Source organism: Protopterus annectens, chromosome 8.part0, assembly GCF_019279795.1.
Source record: "Protopterus annectens isolate FY-2018-M chromosome 8.part0, PAN1.0, whole genome shotgun sequence".
NCBI lineage: Eukaryota > Metazoa > Chordata > Ceratodontiformes > Protopteridae > Protopterus > Protopterus annectens.
The window spans coordinates 489,188,157-489,206,544 of NC_056741.1; positions in this window are offsets into that span (position 1 = coordinate 489,188,157).

Sequence of the window (18,388 nt, forward strand, 5' to 3'; positions counted from 1 at the left end):
CTAAACAATACACCTAACACACTTGTAATAGGGGATTCTGTTGTCAGACACACTGATGTCCCTCTCACCAGACTGAACAAGGAGAAGGTCACTGTAAGCTGCCTGTCGGGTGCCAGGATCTGCCACATAACACAAGCACTCAAGTCACTCCAAAGCAAGTACAAATATGACTCCGTCATTGTCCATGCTGGTGTGAATGACCTGAGATGTACCTCCCTGGACTACATGAAAAGAGACATAGAGGAGCTCTCTGATCATGTAGCCCAGACCGGTATGACCCTGACCTTGAGTCACATCTTGCCTTCACCAAGAATGATGCCACAGTATAAAGACAAAATGATCAATTTTAACAATTGGCTAAAGTATTGGTGTCATTCTAAGGGGATTCAGTATCTGTCAATCTGGAATGACATGCTTGACAAGCCATGTTGCTTCACTAGGGATGGCTTGCACCTGTCACCCCTGGGATTTTGAATACTAGCTAAGGCTCTTGCCACCCCCATAGTGCCTTTTTTAGGCAAGGCTCAAAAGACAAACCCACCTCCATAGACAACACAAGAAAAAAAAACTAAGGGTAATGCTGCTCAACGCCAGAAGTCTAAACCTTAAGATGCACTCACTCGAGGCTCTCCTCAGTATGGAGAATATCAATATCTGTGCAGTGACAGAGACCTGGTTCAAGGCCCCAGAGAGCACCCCAGCACTACTAGGTTATACCTCATACCATGCTTTTCAGCCCCAAAACTCGGACCGAACCACAAAAGGAAGGGGAGTATCCATATTCATCAAAGATACCCATACCTCCAGGTCAGTGGCACTACATGAAGCATCGGAGACCATCCATGTACAGTTAACAGTGGGCAAAACTGCCTTTCAGTTTGTAGCCTGCTACAGACCACCCTCCCAAACTCAGGAACCCCACTCGGCCTTCCTGAGAAAACTGGAGAATATGAAGGTCTCACCAAACACAATAATATTGGGTGACTTCAACTACCCAAGCATCGACTGGGAAAACTACTCAAGCCCCAACACCCTTGCCCAATGGTTCCTAGAATTTATAAACTCAAATGCTATGGAACAACTGGTCACCACTCCCACAAGAGTGGATAACATATTGGACCTGGTCATCATCAACATGGGGACTCTATGTTCCACACCAGAGGTATGACCCTCATTGGTAAGATCATACCATAAATTAATCTCACTGGACATCCATATCCCATCCCCACCCCCAGCCAAGGAAATCACGGTGAAAAATTTCTCAAAAGCAAATTTCACACTTCTCAAAACCAAGGTGGAATCCTTCTAAGCCACTGGGCCAGTGGAAAATACTGCCCAAACAGCAGAATCCTTTACAAATGCATTCTATGGACACATACAGGAATGCATGGATCGTGCTATCCCAAATAAAACCAAGACTCACTCCTCCAAAGGCAGGAGAACAGTCTGGTGGACCCCGGCCATAAATAAGCTATACAACAGAAGGAGGAAGCTACTACATGAAAGAGGAAAATCCCAAAAAGGGAAGGCATCTCTGATCAGTACTAGCAAGAAACTATGATCCCTCATAAAATTATCTAAGGCCAGCTTCGAAAGAAAAATTGCACAAGACACTAAAGATAATCACAAGGCCTTCTTTAGTTATGTCAGGAATCTGGGGGGCAACTCCCAGATATGCTCTGAGTTAGTACAAAATGACAAAAAATACACTGATCCCACAGACATTGCCAACATCCTGTCAGACAGGTTCAGTGCAAACTCCCCCCCTTCCCCCCCAAAAGACCAAATGTCTATCCCAACAGAATGTAGCCTCCCTGACATCACAAATGCACAGGTAAGAGCTGCCCTCTCCAAAGCAAAAAACACAGCATCAGTGGGACCAGACGGTGTCCTGGGCTGCATCTTACACGAGCTCCAAGAAGAACTAAACCCTCACATAAAGTCACTGTTCAATCTCAGCCTTGCTACAGGATATGTACCCAAGGAATGGTGTACAGCAACAGTGGTCCTGCTCAACAAAGGTGGTGCCACAACGGACCCAGGAAACTATCGCCCTATAAACCTGACTAGTCTGGTCTGCAAAGCTATGGAGCGTATCATCATGGAACTCATAAACAAGGACATTAGTAACCTCCAGACACTGGATCCCACTCAATTCGGCTTTAAGAGCAGTTCTTGCCTCTTGAACCTGGTCGACTTCTTTGAAACAGTTACCAAGGCCATTGATGAAGGGAAGGTAGTCCACACGGCCTAGCTGGACCTCGCAAAAGCCTTTGACACAATACCTTACTCGGGCATCATAAATAAGCTCACCAGCTTAAATATCAACCCCTATGTCACAAGATGGGTTGCAAACTGGCTCAGGGATAGAACCCACATGGTCAGTATTGCAGGTGCCATGTCAGACTCCAAACCAATTACAAGTGGCGTCCCACAAGGCTCAGTCCTGGGACCTCTCTTGTTCGGTATATACTTCTCTGAGGTACAGGCTAATACGGGAGGACTATGGCTGACCAAGTTCACAGATGACTGCAAGCTGGGCGCCATAATCGACTCTCCGGCTGACACAAGCATCCTCCAAAAGGGTCTCACAGAGATGGATAACTGGTGCCAGAGCCATGGCCTTAAGCTAAATGCCAAAAAGTGCATAGTCATCCCCTTCGGGAAAAACAAAATGCCCACAAATTACCACATAGGAGGTAATCCATTAAGTACGGAAGACGTAATTAGGGATTTGGGGACCCAAGTAGATAGAAACCTCTCTTTTGACAATCACATTGCCAGAGTGGTTAGAAAGATCTTCTATATAGCCCACCTTATCACGAAAGGGTTCACATCTAGAACAAGAGAGGTCATTGTTCAGAAAAAACAAAATTCCCCCAGTGCTGTGGTGAACTGTCTCAAAAGTAAAATGCAAAAACAAAGACAGCAAGTTCACCTAAATGGCTTCTTAAATCCAATATTGTCCACAAATAGATTTAGTCCAAAACTCGATCTCTGTTTAATAAAACGAATGAACAAAAAACTAAAAATAGAATAAAAGTCCTTTAAAATCCACACGATAAGCGCTTTCGATAACATCTTCTTCAGATCGTGATGTAAAAATGGGACTGATCTTCATGTTAAATAGTATAGCTCTATGTAGCCATCCAATCCATATATACTAAGATGTTCCTTTAAGCCAATCCTTTACAATATAGCCCCACCTTATTTACATATATAATTTTAAACATTTCCTTTTCCCGCCTTTTTAGATGTCAATCATTGTATGCAAATTAAGCTATACATTCAACCTATCAGCAAATTCAAATAAGTAAGTAACAGTAAATCGAGATGCCCATTCACTTCCAAACATCTTTTAAGCTCTTCTCTTCATAGGAGGTGTAACCAAAGAATTTAACTCAGCAATTCACCACTCAAATAGCACATACAAGAAAAAGATAATGATAGCCAGTCTCTTAGGGTCTTCATTTCACCTCATTTGCATATACGGCATCAAGTACTTCTGAGCATTAATCAACAAAAATGCAACTAAAGTTTCTTGTTAGCAACCCTTCATTTAAATATCAAACTTGAACAAAAATCAAGTAATGTCTCCTTTACATATTATTTCAATTCTTTGTTTATGAGTGCTTTTCAAAGTTTCCTTATAATATATATGGGCTCTTCCCTTCATAGGAAATTTAATCAAAGAATTTAAGTTGAGTGATGCTCCTTTCAAATAGTATACGCAAAGAAAAAATAATGGTAGCCAGTCTTTCAGAGTCATCTTTTCACCTCATTCGTGTATACGACGTCAAGCACTTTTCTTTTCCAATCATGGGACAAAAAATACAACTTAAAGTTTCTTGTTAACGATCCTATATTCAAATATCAAACTTAAACAAAAACCAAGTAATGATACTATGACATATTGTATCAATTCTTTGTTTATGAGTGCTTTTCAGAATTACCTTATGGTATATAGATTATCTATGAATGGTCATATGTAGGCACAACCCCAGACACACGTGTCTTCATTCATCATAACAGTTACAAGAAGCGTATATAAGCACTTTTCCAAGATATCTTTATGGTGTACAGAGTATCTATAAGTGCTTCTACATAGATACGTTCATCACAGCAATTACAGGAAGCATATACAAGCGCTTTTCAAGAATTTCTTTATGGCAAATAAAATATCTTTGAGTGCTTCTATGTAAATCTTAGATGGAAAAAAATCATATTTAAAAGGATCATTATGAAGCTGCTGATGTTTACCTAGATAAAAACAGGTAGAACAGAAATAGCCTTCTTGTAAATTTGAGATGGGATCATAAAGCATCATAAAGACATGATGGATCCTCCGTTACATCCTATAGTCTCAGGCCAAGGATGGGCCACAGAGAATTTGTCTTTGTTTGTGGAGAAGGAATTAAGAGAACTTTTGAATTCCTATACATCAGTATTAAGAGATACAGATGACTTCCTGAATAAATTAAATAAATCCATGGTAAACAAACTAAATGAAGGTGATCTCCTATTAACAACCCTGGATGTCAATAACCTCTTCACTACTATTCCACATGATGCTGGTATAGAGTCCATCAGAAGGACGTTATCAGTTAAGAAAACAGCAGCAGAAGTTCGACTCATTTGTGACCTGTTAGAACTAATTTTGGAGAATAACTATTTTATATATGGAGAAAAGAATTATCTACAGAAATGGGGGGTTGCCATGGGTACCCCCTGTGCAAATAGTTATTCTAATTTGGTCCTATTGGAATGGGAATTACAACATGTATTACATTCTAGTAATCCCTGGTACAAAAATATTCTATATTATGGACGTTTCGTTGATGACCTGTTCATTTTATGGAAAGGTGATGAGGAGCAATTCACACAGTTCCATAAATACCTTGATATGACTACCTCATATTTGACTTTTACATCGGATTGCTCAAGACAAAAAATTAGCTTCCTGGATGTGAGTATTAGTTTTAATGAATTGGGAACCTTGGACTTTGATTTGTACAGAAAGAGCACATGGAGTTACCACTACCTATCAAAAAGTAGTATGCATCCAAGACATATAATGAGAAATATTATGACTAATGAGACAAACAGAATTTATAAACATTGCAATCGAGAGGTAGCATGGAACAGGGACGTGAAATTCCTACAGGATAACCTCAAGGAGAGAGGCTATAAAGATCAGGATTTACAGCTACGGAATTTAAAACAGGTCAATAAATCCAAATGTGAAAATGCTAACATCAGATTTTTTCTGACCTATAGCTCTGATAATTCACAAATTTTGAAAGTGATAAATCAATTTTGGTCTATATTGACTCAGGATCCTCAGTTAAAGAATATCGCTGGGGAAAGGCCACAGTTCTGTTATAAGAATAAAAAGAACATAAAGAGGCTACTATGCACCAACCCCTCAAATAAGAATCCAATAAAGGGACGTAAAGGCACATTTATGTGTGGCAATTGTAATATTTGCACACTGATAGATAATAATAATCAGTTTGTACACCCAATTACTGGTAAGAAGTACATCTTTAATGTCAAGGCAACTTGTAATACCCATAATGTAATTTATTTAGCAACTTGTACAGTTTGTCCATCATTCTACATAGGAAAGACTAATCAGTTGCTTAAGAAAAGAATACAAAGACATCAAAGGGACATTATCAACAAAAATATTCACAATGCACTAGCTTGTCATATTGATGTGAACAAAGGACACACATTTATATATAAAGTAATTGAAAATATTTTCAGTGGACCAAGGAAAGGTGATATTGAGAATTTAACAGGGTTAAGAGAGACCAAATGGATAATTAACTTGAGGGCTGATCAACCCCCAGGTTTAAACAGTATTATCCCACTAAAACCAGTGTTCAAACTCAGAAGACCCAATATAAAGAAAGGGAGTTTTCCTTAAGAAAACAAGTTGAAGTTGTTGTCATTTCAACTGATCTTACTTTTGTATTTGAAGTATTATTGTTGGAGAATAAATGTAGTGTTAAAGTCCCTTATGACTTCTATATGGGGTATTTATCCAGTGCTGGAATAACTTTGAGATATTGCAAGTTGTTATATAACTTTATGATGCTTTATGATCCCAACTCAAATTTACAAGAAGGCTATTTCTGTTCTACCTGTTTTTATCTAGGTAAACATCAGCAGCTTCATAATGATCCTTTTAAATATGACTTTATTCCATCTAAGATTTACATAGAAGTACTCATAGATATTTTATTTGCCATAAAGAAATTCTTGAAAAGCACTTATATATGCTTCCTGTAATTGCTGTGATGTAGAAGCACTTATAGATACTCTGTACACCATAAAGATATCTTTGAAAAGCGCTTACATATGCTTCTTGTAACTGTTATGATGAATGAAGACACGTGTGTCTGGGGTTGTGCCTACATATGACCATTCATAGATAATCTATATACCATAAGGAAATTCTGAAAAGCGCTCATAAGCAAAGAATTGATACAATATGTAATAGTATCATTACTTGGTTTTTGTTTAAGTTTGATATTTGAATATAGGATCATTAACAAGAAACTTTAAGTTGTATTTTTTGACCCATGATTGGAAAAGAAAAGTGCTTGACGTCATATACATGAATGAGGTGAAAAGATGACTCTGAAAGACTGGCTACCATTATTTTTTCTTTGCGTATACTATTTGAAAGGAGCATCACTCAACTTAAATTCTTTGATTACATTTCCTATGAAGGGAAGAGCCCATATATATTATAAGGAAACTTTGAAAAGCACTTGTAAACAAAGAATTGAAATAATATGTAAAGGAGACATTACTTGATTTTTGTTCAAGTTTGATATTTAAATGAAGGGTCGCTAGCAAGAAACTTTAGTTGCATTTTTGTTGATTAATGCTCAAAAGTACTTGATGCCGTATATGCAAATGAGGTGAAATTAAGACCCTAAGAGACTGGCTACCATTATCTTTTTCTTGTATGTGCTATTTGAGTGGTGCATTGCTGAGTTAAATTCTTTGGTTACACCTCCTATGAAGAGAAGAGCTTAAAAGATGCTTGGAAGCGAATGGGCATCTCGATTTATTGTTACTTACTTATTTGAATTTACTGATAGGTTGAATGTATAGCTTAATTTGCATACAATGATTGACATCTAAAAAGGCGGGAAACGGAAATGTTTAAAATTATATATGTAAATAAGGTGGGGTTATATTGTAAAGGATTGGCTTAAAGATCTTCGTATATATGGATTGGATGGCTACATAGAGCTATACTATTTAACATGAACATCAGTCCCATTTTTACATCACGATCTGAAGAAGATTTTATCGAAAGTGCTTATCGTGTGGATTTTAAAGGACTTTTATTCTATTTTTATTTTTTTGTTCATTTGTTTTATTAAACAGAGATCGAGTTTTGGACTAAATCTGTTTGTGGACAATATTGGATTTAAGAAGCCATTTAGGTGAACTTGCTGTCTTTGTTTTTGCAGAGAGGTCATTGTGCCCCTCTACTCATCACTCATCAGGCCCATAATTGAATACAATGCCCCATTTGGGATGTACCTTACCCGACACCTGCAGCAACTGGAGAGGCCCCAAAAGTACCTCACCAAGAGGATCAAGGGACTCAAACAGATGCCCTATGCAGTTCGGCTAAAGAAACTCCAGCTCTACTCAGTTGCTAACCGCCTACTCAGAGATGATTTATGCCTGACGTATAAAGCCATGTCCAACCTAGAATTAATGGACATGCTCCACCTCATAAAATCCAAATCCCTTAGAGCTACACGCACCAGGGACTTAAACCTCAGCACAGAAATAAATAGGACATGCTGGAGGGACAGCTTCATATCCCAGAGGCTGTCTTCACTCTGGAACAGAATCCCAGTCCATGTTAGGCAGAGCCCCTCACTGACCCTCTTCAAGAGAAATCTTGATGAGTGGATGGGAGATCGTAAGTTCACCCCTGGGATCTCTTCTGTGTCCTTGCTAGACAGGGGCACAGTAAACTAACTAAGCCCTTAAAAGGGCTATCTTCTGTGACCTACTCTACAGACGCACAGTAAACCGATCTAAAAGGGTGGCGAAAGCCAAACACACTCTGGCTAGGCTTGTAAATGCCCCAGGGCAGATAGCCTAGTATAAACCTATGAACCTATAAACCTATATATATATATATATATATATATATATATATATATAGATATATATATATATATAGTTAGATATATATTGATAAAGAGAGAGAGAGAGAGAAATAGACATTGAAAGATAGATACAGACATATAGAGACCATAAACTCTAACATAATCCAAAGCAAAAATAGATTACACATCCTGCCACAGCATAAAATAAGTTGGAGCAATAACAGCTCATTAGTCATTTTAAGATGAGACAACCCCATTGTCCTCTGCAAATTTAAATTAATCTGCTCCAGGGCTGAGGTGTGAGGAGCTCATAGAGGAGAAGGAGGTATCGTGCAGAGTTAATTTTTCATAATTAACAGGAAAATATATCTCACATCTTGTCCAAGCAACCAGACGCTAATACCTTAGCTAACCTGCCATGAGAGTTGTGTGACCAGGCCTCACTTTAGCCAATGAGCCATAATGTTTTCCTTTGTCTGGACAGCAGCAGAGAGATCCATAAGCCTTACTGTGCTGGTCTCAGTGTCTTACATTTGCATATCTTGGTTTTTACTGAGATACTTAATGAGGGACATATTGACTTGGTGTCAGCAGGCACTGTATTTCTTCTGGCTGAAGCCATAGCTTGCATTATTCCAAAGTGCTAATTTCATGCAGGATGTAATCAAGGGCATCATTAATTAGAGAACGTATTTTAATAACATCAGCTAAATATCAGTTCAAAAGTACACCACTAAGAACAAGCTAATGGATAGTGATACTGCTAAAGAAATCAGTGTGATCAGTTGCTGAAAATGTCAAAACAGAAGTCTTTTAATTAAAACATTAGAAGAGTAACCGCAAAATGAAAAGCAGTGAACAAATATTTGCTATTTTATAGCGATAAGATTGAAACAGAATAGGTAATTGCATAATTATCATAATCCCTAGCTGGTTATGTTTTTTTTTACTTTATTATAATAAACTTTATTATTTCTGCAATACATCTGAAGACAGATATCAGTTGCATTTTCTGACCAGTTATAGTGACTAACACAGTACAAAGGAATCACAAGTACAGGCACAAAAACACTACTACCACTGCCGACAATAATAAAAGCTTAGCTTTCAAATAGAGAGAACCTTCTATCCTCAATCATCTGAACACAACACAGTGTTTGTAACTGGCATGTGCAATACAAATGCTGCATATTCTACTTCAAACATAAAACATGCATGGAAAGCAGTTTTAATTACTACTTTTATTAGTATTTTCTTTATAAATAGGCTTAAGAAAAATTCAGTACTACAAAAAAGCATTTTTAGTTGAAACAACTATACCAACTGCTACAGGACTGTGCTCAAGTCATACCTTTGTAGCATTATCGATCACAGTACTATTGTTAATGTTTTTACTTTTCCTACCCTTGTCTTTTAAGGGGAGCTAGATCCATCACACTACTTATTGGTATTCGGGTTCCTATCACAAAATCGAACAGGCTGAAGAGCGAATGGCTTTAACATTAGAAATGCCGTTCATCAATGTGTTTTTTGTGAGATCGCGGTACAGTGAAGATCGGAAAATTTGCCCTTTCCTCACTGTAGTGCGATCTCAGAGTTGGTATATATAATTAGTGGGATGTGTGGGAGTGCTGCCCCCCATAAGAGCGACTATGAGGTATGGCATTTTTGAAGCTTCAACCATTCACTCTCTGGTCTTTTCAATCTTGCAATATAGACTCCAGTACTAAGTCACTGTTAAGTCAATGTAAAAGGGCAAAAGTTTCAGCCAGACTACAAACTTCAAACTACACACTCGAAATATGTACTTAATAAATATATCGAATCAGGTCTACCTCCTCTTAGAGGTAGGCCTTCAGTCATTTCCTTTAAGTGGATTTATCAGCTTTAGATTCAGTCATGAGTTACAATTGCATATACCGGTAATTTAAAAAAGACTGTGTGTTCCCATTTGTCCATTGTTTTTACAGACATAGTTAATGGAAATCATGTGTGTGTATGTGTGTGTGTGTGTGTGTGTGTGTGTGTGTGTGTGTGTGTGTGTGCGTGTGTGTGCGTGTGTGTGTGTGTGTGTGTGTGTGTGTGTGTGTGTGTGTGTGTGTGTATGTGCCAAATTCTTATCTGTCTACTAAAGATATCACTAGCATGTTCTCTGCATGTATGTTCATATACTTTTTTATGTATACATTTATACTATTGCTTACTTACCTTAGCATTTGGGTAATCCCACTGAGAATACTGTAGTCTCTTTTTCTGTAGAAAATCAAAAGGCAATTTATACGTGGAACAGTAAGATTCAGGATTTGATCTCAAACTTGTCAAATTTAGTTATTAATTTCTGTACTCCCCACACATCATGTATATAGACTGCAAAGGGCCACACTGGGTGGAGACACATGAGTTCTTTCCCACACCATTCTCATTCAATTCTTGCCATACATTTCTAGAAGCTGACTTGCAGCACTGCTAGGATTCACCCCAAATCAGGATTCCCCCAGGTCTCTCCCTCCCCCAGGAAAGTAAGCGGGTATCACTTACTCACTCCTCATCCTCCTAAATGGGCCCCTGTCATCTGAAATGGTCATCAAACTCATGTTAATAGTAGCATAGATGAACACCCTTCCTCTCTATTTCATTATACTGTATTCCTTCCATATAGCCGTCATATGTTCTAGTCCCCAGTCTCTTTTCCGCCACTTAAGTTAGACCGTAAACTTGTGACATTTGCCTTAAAAATCTGCAATGACCCTGAAGCCAACATCTCTGAATTTAAGGGCCTCAGCTGGGCACTTAGGCAAATCAATAAATTAGCAGTCCAAACAAAACCAAAATACTATGGGGAATTAAAAAAACAAGCCATCTTTGTGGTCCAAAAACGTAAATAATCTTTACAACAACAGTAAAAAAAATCATTAAATTATACAGCTTATTCAAAGCTCCTGATAACAAAGACAATATAAAAAAACATTACCAGGGAACAGAAAAAGATTATTAGAACAGTAAAACAACCTTCTAAATTCTGAAGCTAAGGACATGTCAGTCTTCAGTTATTGTAAGAAATTGTGGAATAACACCAGAAAATGCCCAGATGTTATTCTAAATAGGATCACCCACTTCAATATTGCAGATATTGCAAATATATTAGCAAGCAAGTTTAGTGCAAACTTCAGAAATATCTATCCAAGTTGCACATATCCCAGAATTCCTTATACCCCTTATTATCACCAAGGAAAATGTTATGGTGGTGATCAAAAATGCTTCTTCCATGGGACCTGACAACATACTTGGATGTTTAATAGTGTCAAATATGCCCTCATTGAACTTATACTCAAATTGTTTAACCTAATATGAGTCACAGGACTTGCTTCTGAATTATGGCACACCACAGTGATGATGCCCCACCACAATGGTGGCCCTACAGCTAACCTTAGTAATTATAAACCAATAAGCCTTACAAGAAAGGAATGGAAAGCTATGGAGCATATCTTAATCGATCTTATCAATTATGATATAAAAATCTCATTATGCTAGACCTTCAATTGTCCGTCTTCATTAAAGGGAGATCCTTCTTATTAAATTTAGTTAATTTCTTCAAGAGGGTCACACAGGCTGTTGATAGTGGTTATGTTGTTAACAAAACATATTTTAACCTTGCCAAAACTTTTACTACCATACCTCATGCAGGCATTGTAAGTTAAATGCTTTAAATAAATACTCACATATGGGAGGATGGATAGCGAACTGCCTAAAATACTGAGCCTCACATGTGGGAGGTATCTCACTGGAAAGTATGAAGGTATGAAGGTAATCAGCAGGGTCCTCTAGAGTTCTGCACTGGGACCCCCTCCTTTTCAGCATTTACTTTTGTACTCTTCAAATTGAAAACCAGGACGACTGATTAACTAAGCTCAAAGATGAGTGCAAAACTGGGTGCTGTTGTCAAGACACCCTTCAGAAAGAATGTACTGAGCTTAAAACCTTATGCCGTGAAAATGTACTGAAATTAAGTGTGAAAACGTATAATATTGTTAATTGTTGAAACAACCCCTTTTCTCAACCTATATTCTAAACTGCATTCCATTAGTAAACCAAAATGTTGTCGGGAACCTGAGTATCTCAGTTGATGGTTCCCTCGCCTTTGGTCATCATGTGGCTGTAGTCAGAAGATCCATCTATTTAACACAAAGTATAGCCAAGGGTATATCAAGGGCATATCATCCAGTTGCAAAGATGTCCTTATTTCTTTGTATTCTGTTCTGATTAGAAGAACTATAGAGAACAGTACCCCTTTTAGGATGTACCTCAACCAACATATTAAAAAAAAACAAAAAACAAAAAAACAAAGGACCCTCATGAGCTCTAAGAAGATTTCAGGCTTAAAGACCCTGAAACCCCGAGCAGCAAAAAGAGGCTAGAAACTCTATATCTATTCAGACTAGGCTAAGGAACAATACCAGCATTCCAAGGTTTAATCGCATTAGTAAAAGCGGTAATAAAAGTGGAGTAGATTTACATATTACTTATAGTACTAATGCTAGATGGGTACAAGATATACAAGGAAATTGGAGAATCCTACAGTCAGATGATTCCCTGAAGGGGTTGGTGGGTGACTCGCCAAGTTTTATTTTTAAAAGGAATAGAAATTTAAAACATATTCTTTTGATAGGATGAACATAGACACAGATTTTGTTGGGAGAACAGGCACTCATCCTTGTCAACACTGTAAAGCTTGCAGATATATTAGCAGGGATTCTCTTTTTATACATCCCATCACTAAGAGAGTTTATAGCCCTAAGGCGTTGGTAACCTGCCTCTCTAAAAATATTGTCTATGTAGCTAAGTATGCATGCTATGCATCCTTTTATGTAGGCAAGACTAATTGTATGTTTAAGGACAGAATTTTAAGACACCTTTCTGTGATTTGCCTACAGGATAAACGCAATGCACTTTCTTTATATATTGCTAAATGTCATGGATATTATTTTTACTTTCAGGCTTTGCAACAAGTGAAAAGTAATCCTACAGAGGGTGACGCTACTAATTACAAAGAGTGCTGTGAAACTAGATGGATAATAGAGTTAGGAGCTGGCAGGCATCCAGGACTTAATGGTGTGGTGCCTTTAAAGCCCATTCTTAGTAGGCGGAGACCCTATATTTAATTGTTTTATTGTATTTTTATGTTAATTGGTTTGTATTCTTTTAAATACTAAGATTGTTTTACTATGTTTTATGTCTGAAGAAAGGGTCGTCCTGAAAGCGCTAATGTCTTTAAACAAGAATATCATTTTTAGCCTGGTGGCCTGTAGAACTTTTTTTTTTTTTTTTTTTGTGGTTTTGGAGCTGCAGACCTTTGGTTTCCTTCACTTTTGGACTTTTGCTTTTGTTAACAATTAAGAAATGGTATGGCAACCCATTTCATTGCACTTTCTTTTGGGCTCTTTATACTTTCTGAATTCCTCATTTTCAGCTGCCCGTTGCAGGAAACATACATGCATATATGTATATGTAGAGAGAGAGAGACGCAATGCTAATTTGCACTTCACTCTTCTTGCTTTTGAATAATTATTTCTTGCAACATCTAGTTGTGCAGTAAAATTTATATAGTATCTCACCTGAAGTATCTTTTTGTGCTTGGAAAGTGTTGATTTTCTACAATGCCTCATACTCTTACTTTTTCATTACAGCAACATATATTCTGGAGCATTCTTCTGGACAGAGCATTGTTCTTTCAGAGATGAAATATTATGCTTAGGCAGCTAAAAACACATTTCTGCCTGGAAAATTAGATACCTGCTCAGGCCTATGAAAAAGTAAAATATGAAATAAAAAAGAAATAGTAAATATTCATACTGGGTGGGGTAGAAGAACCACCAGTTACCAAAACTCCCAGCCTAGAAAGAGCAGATAAGCTACAAGTAATGGATACAAACTGGAACATGTCTTCTATTTTCATAGAAATAGTGGGACATAGATTGCATTGTCTTGTCAGAGGGCTATAGCAATTGTTATAGTCCTAGTAGCCACAATGTCTTTCTTTTGAATGCCATAGTAGCTTTGTTTGTTTTTATGCATTGGCTTTTTAGGGCTAAAGCCAATCAAATGGTTGGGCAAGCTTTCACCACTTTATAAGGTCATAATCTTTTGGCAGTGTAACTGTTATTATTAAAGACCCCCAGATTATTTGGCAAGCAACCTAGGTCTGAATATGATATAATGCTGACAGAATACAGCCGAGTGATCTAAATTATTTGGCAGATATAGGTTTTCTGGCAGTTTTGTGCAGAGGGTGACGCCTATGAGCTGTTAAAGAGCCTCAGACTATTTTCTTTTGCATGCCTTTCAGACTAAGCAATTCACTTAAATAGACAAAAGTTCCTGAGATGTCCTTGAAATGAGGAATTTGAGTTTAGAGGACTTGTTTGTCCATTCCCCTACCTAAGTCACATACAGTGATCACACACCCACACACACCCCCACACACACACACACACACACACACACACACACACACACACACACACACACACACACACACGTGCGCACACGTGAGTGTGAGCACCTCTGTGTCTCCAGTGAACTACTCTACACTTACTGCACTGTGACTTCTTTCACAGAAATCAGTTGCTGGCAACAGCCATTTGGCTGAGTAATAATTCTCTGAATTGTGCTGCAGCATTAATCAGTAGCTGCGAACATTTCGGGGGCAGAGCACATTTTTAGCATTAGCCACTTTCTCAGATTGCCTCATTACCCTTTACCATGACTGGTAGGACCACTGTCTGTGGTGATGCTTCCACTTTTAAATATCTTTTTATGTAAGGAGAAATAGATCAGCATATGGCATTGCCTTTCATGTGACTATAATGGAATTCAGCAGCATTGCATGTTTATTGTGGTAAAATAATGCACTCATGAAATGTAATTGTTTCATTAAATTGCTTATCTATTTGATATTCTGCTCAGCAAATAAAAATATCAGCATGTTTTTCCATATCACCTGCTCGCACCGTTATGTCTTCTGTCTGCTAAGCAGAAATAATATATCTGAATTACCATTCAGTGTAAACAAGGCTGTTTTTTAAACAAAGCTTCAACTTGCCATGAAAATAAATAATGTGCTTAAATCTATACACGACTGAAATTCTGTTTCTCCAATTATGATATGATTCCTTCTAGAAATTGGGTTAAATTGTAAACATTAAGCATTATCGACATTTTTTTTCCTGGAGCTCATACTTGACTGTCATAACAATTGCTCTGCACTGAGATGTTCACTGGACAAAACTCCTGTCTTGTAAAATAATAACAGACTTGATACAGACAATGTTAGTGTATGTGTCTCAATGTGATAAGAAAGCTGCACACTACAGTGGAAATGACTCAAAATAAGTTGTCATTCCAAGACAAACCCCCTTGTTTTCAAAGGAATTTAACTTCCATCTGTGCTGATATCTCCACTTGCTTCCACCGTCTAGTTTTCCCAGCTGTCTCTAGCTGCCCTTTGCTACTCAAATGTTCACAGTTGCTACCTTACTCAGTTAAGTTCCCTTAGTTTGCATGCACTGGTCTTAGCCACGCAGTCTCAACAAATCAACTCTTCCTTACTTTTTTCTGTTACTAATAGTGTCTATCCCTACATAAAGTAACACACTTAGCATTATTCCTCCATAATTATCCCACCTAGTTACATATAGTTTCTTCTGTGTGCTTCTCAACTAATTTCTCCAAATCACTTGACAAAAATGGAATGTTAACCTGCTTGTTTCCCTTCTGTTGCTAGCACCTTAGCTCTTGGTATCATCAGGCAGTTTACAAATTGCCTTACACTCACAGATAAACTCATTACTCAACTCAGATAACTTTGTCTATGAGAGGTGCAAATATTTATTTCACTTGGAGAGTTCTTCCTCACCAAAAAACATGGACTTGGAGCAGCACACAGTTCTACCATGAAATAAGCAAAATGTCATTACAATGTCTTATACTGAGGCTGTAAAAAGTCAGTAGCAAAGCCTTCTAGAACTAGGAAGATAATGTCTCAGAATCCATCCAGCACCTCATCTCCTTCAAGCATTCTTATAATAAAAGGTCACTAAGAATGAGAACACTAAAAATCTATTACTCCAAAGCACGATTCTAACAAAAAAATTAAATAGTAAATAAGAAGATAGAAATAACTTGGTGATAAGTGAATCTGTAGTTAGGCACACAGATTGTCCTCTCACAGGTTTTGAAAAAAAGGATTACAGTGAACTGTATTCTAGGCACTGTTATATTTGATGTCAAAATGGTTCTAATGTACCTTGCTCCTGACAAATATGACTGTGACATGATAGAGATCCATATGAGAGTGAATGAATTGGGACACAAAATCTTGAGGAACATACTGAGACAGAGAAACATGCTGCAACTCTCTGTGCATGCTGCATATGCAAGCAAGACACTGGTCCTGAGTGGAATTCTTCCTTTTCCCAGAATGATGTCTAGGTACAAAATATATATATAATTGACTTTAACAATTGGTTAAATAGTTGGTGCCATTCCAGGGTAATCCAGTCTATGTTTGTGAAGACTGGTAGAGAAATGTGAAGGCTGTCAGCCTAGCCAGATAGGATTTTATAAATAATTCTGTCATTTGTAAATATGAATGTTGAATTAAAGGCTTCTTTTCTTAATTGAAAGAATATGCTGTGACATTTTGAACTCAAAACAATGTAGCAACATTGCCCTCTGCTGTAAAGCTAAGTCAAGCATTTCTTGTCTGTCCTTTGAAATTGAAATTATTTCATGACTGTCTTTGAAGTTTACAATTCAGCTCCAGCCAGGCTAGATGATGGCTTCCTGCATATTGTTTTAAGGCTAAAGTTAATGACCAGAATTTACATGTGGAATGTCCTTTACTGCTCTGCATTCTGCCTATGTATAAAAGAATGTAAATGCAGTTTCTGTCAGCCTGACAACACTAGGAAAGTGTAAAAATGATGTAATGGGAATCAGGACTGCAATAGCAATTTAAACAGAGAGAATCAGAAGGCATTAATCATTTTTGTCTTGATCATCCAACTCATAGCACTGTCTTGCTCATATCTAAGTTATATTAGACTTGTGCTTTCTTTTAGAAATAGCTAGAAACTAGAAAGATTAGACTAAGTGTTTTTCTTTGTGCTGTCAGAACTGTACTATGGAATTATTTTAAGTATTTCTGTGTGATCTCTGAACTTTTGATTAGCACTGTGTAGTAGAAAGTATTGTCTTGTGTTTTTATTTATTTATTATTAAATATTTTAAACCCTTTTAACTGTGGCTGTTTTGTGTAGAGATAAGTTAAGCTCTAAGAGTACATTGCATGCTTATATTGATCCTGTACCAAGTCACTCTAATAAGCCTTGACTGTTTAGTCACAACTACCAATTGGATAATAATATTGCACAACAATAATTGGACACCCTTTTAAGGACCTTTGAGTAGCTGATAAGTATTAGTAGGTGGTGGCAAGTGGAACTGCCATATAGTCTGGGAGAAAGGGGCACAACTGGAGATACTGTGCCAGATTTCCACAGGAGTGTCTGTGTGGTTGTATAACCTCTTCTCAAAGTGCATGTGTGTGTGTGTGTGTGTGTGTGTGTGTGTGTGTGTGTGTGTGTGTCAGCTACTTGGGCAGAGACACGAAGCACTGGTTGGACAGAGAGGGTGCTAGAGATGTTAGCTTGCCCACTAAGCTGAGATATGGACTCTATAGCTGTGCCAGTGAGGAGTCTTATAAGGGACCTGGAGAACAAGGGAGTGACCAGCCCCAGACTGACTGTGATCTCTGTGTGCTCTTAAGGGAAATTGCACTTTACTGTGTGTATTTGTTATCCTTTCCTCATATATGAGACATCCTCTCTGGTGTTAGTGGTGAGGATTGAGGCTCCTTGATTGCTGGGTCAGGGCACGGGCATCACAGTGTCAATATGGTACAAGATGCTAAACTGTCCAATCTGATTGTCAAAGGATGGTCTGCACTGCTCCTTTCAAGGCTATGGCCTCTGCTGCTCCTGTAGTGCTTTCTCTAGACAGTTAATGGACATTCTAATACAATAAACATAACAAACTCAAAAGTGGATGTGATTGAGGTGGGTCATCTCAATGCCAGAAGTCTAAACAATAAATTATCCCAGTCTTGTGGTTCTCTTTCATTTGGAAAACATCCACATTTTGTGTAATTATATAGGTTTGAAATCTAAGACAGTATT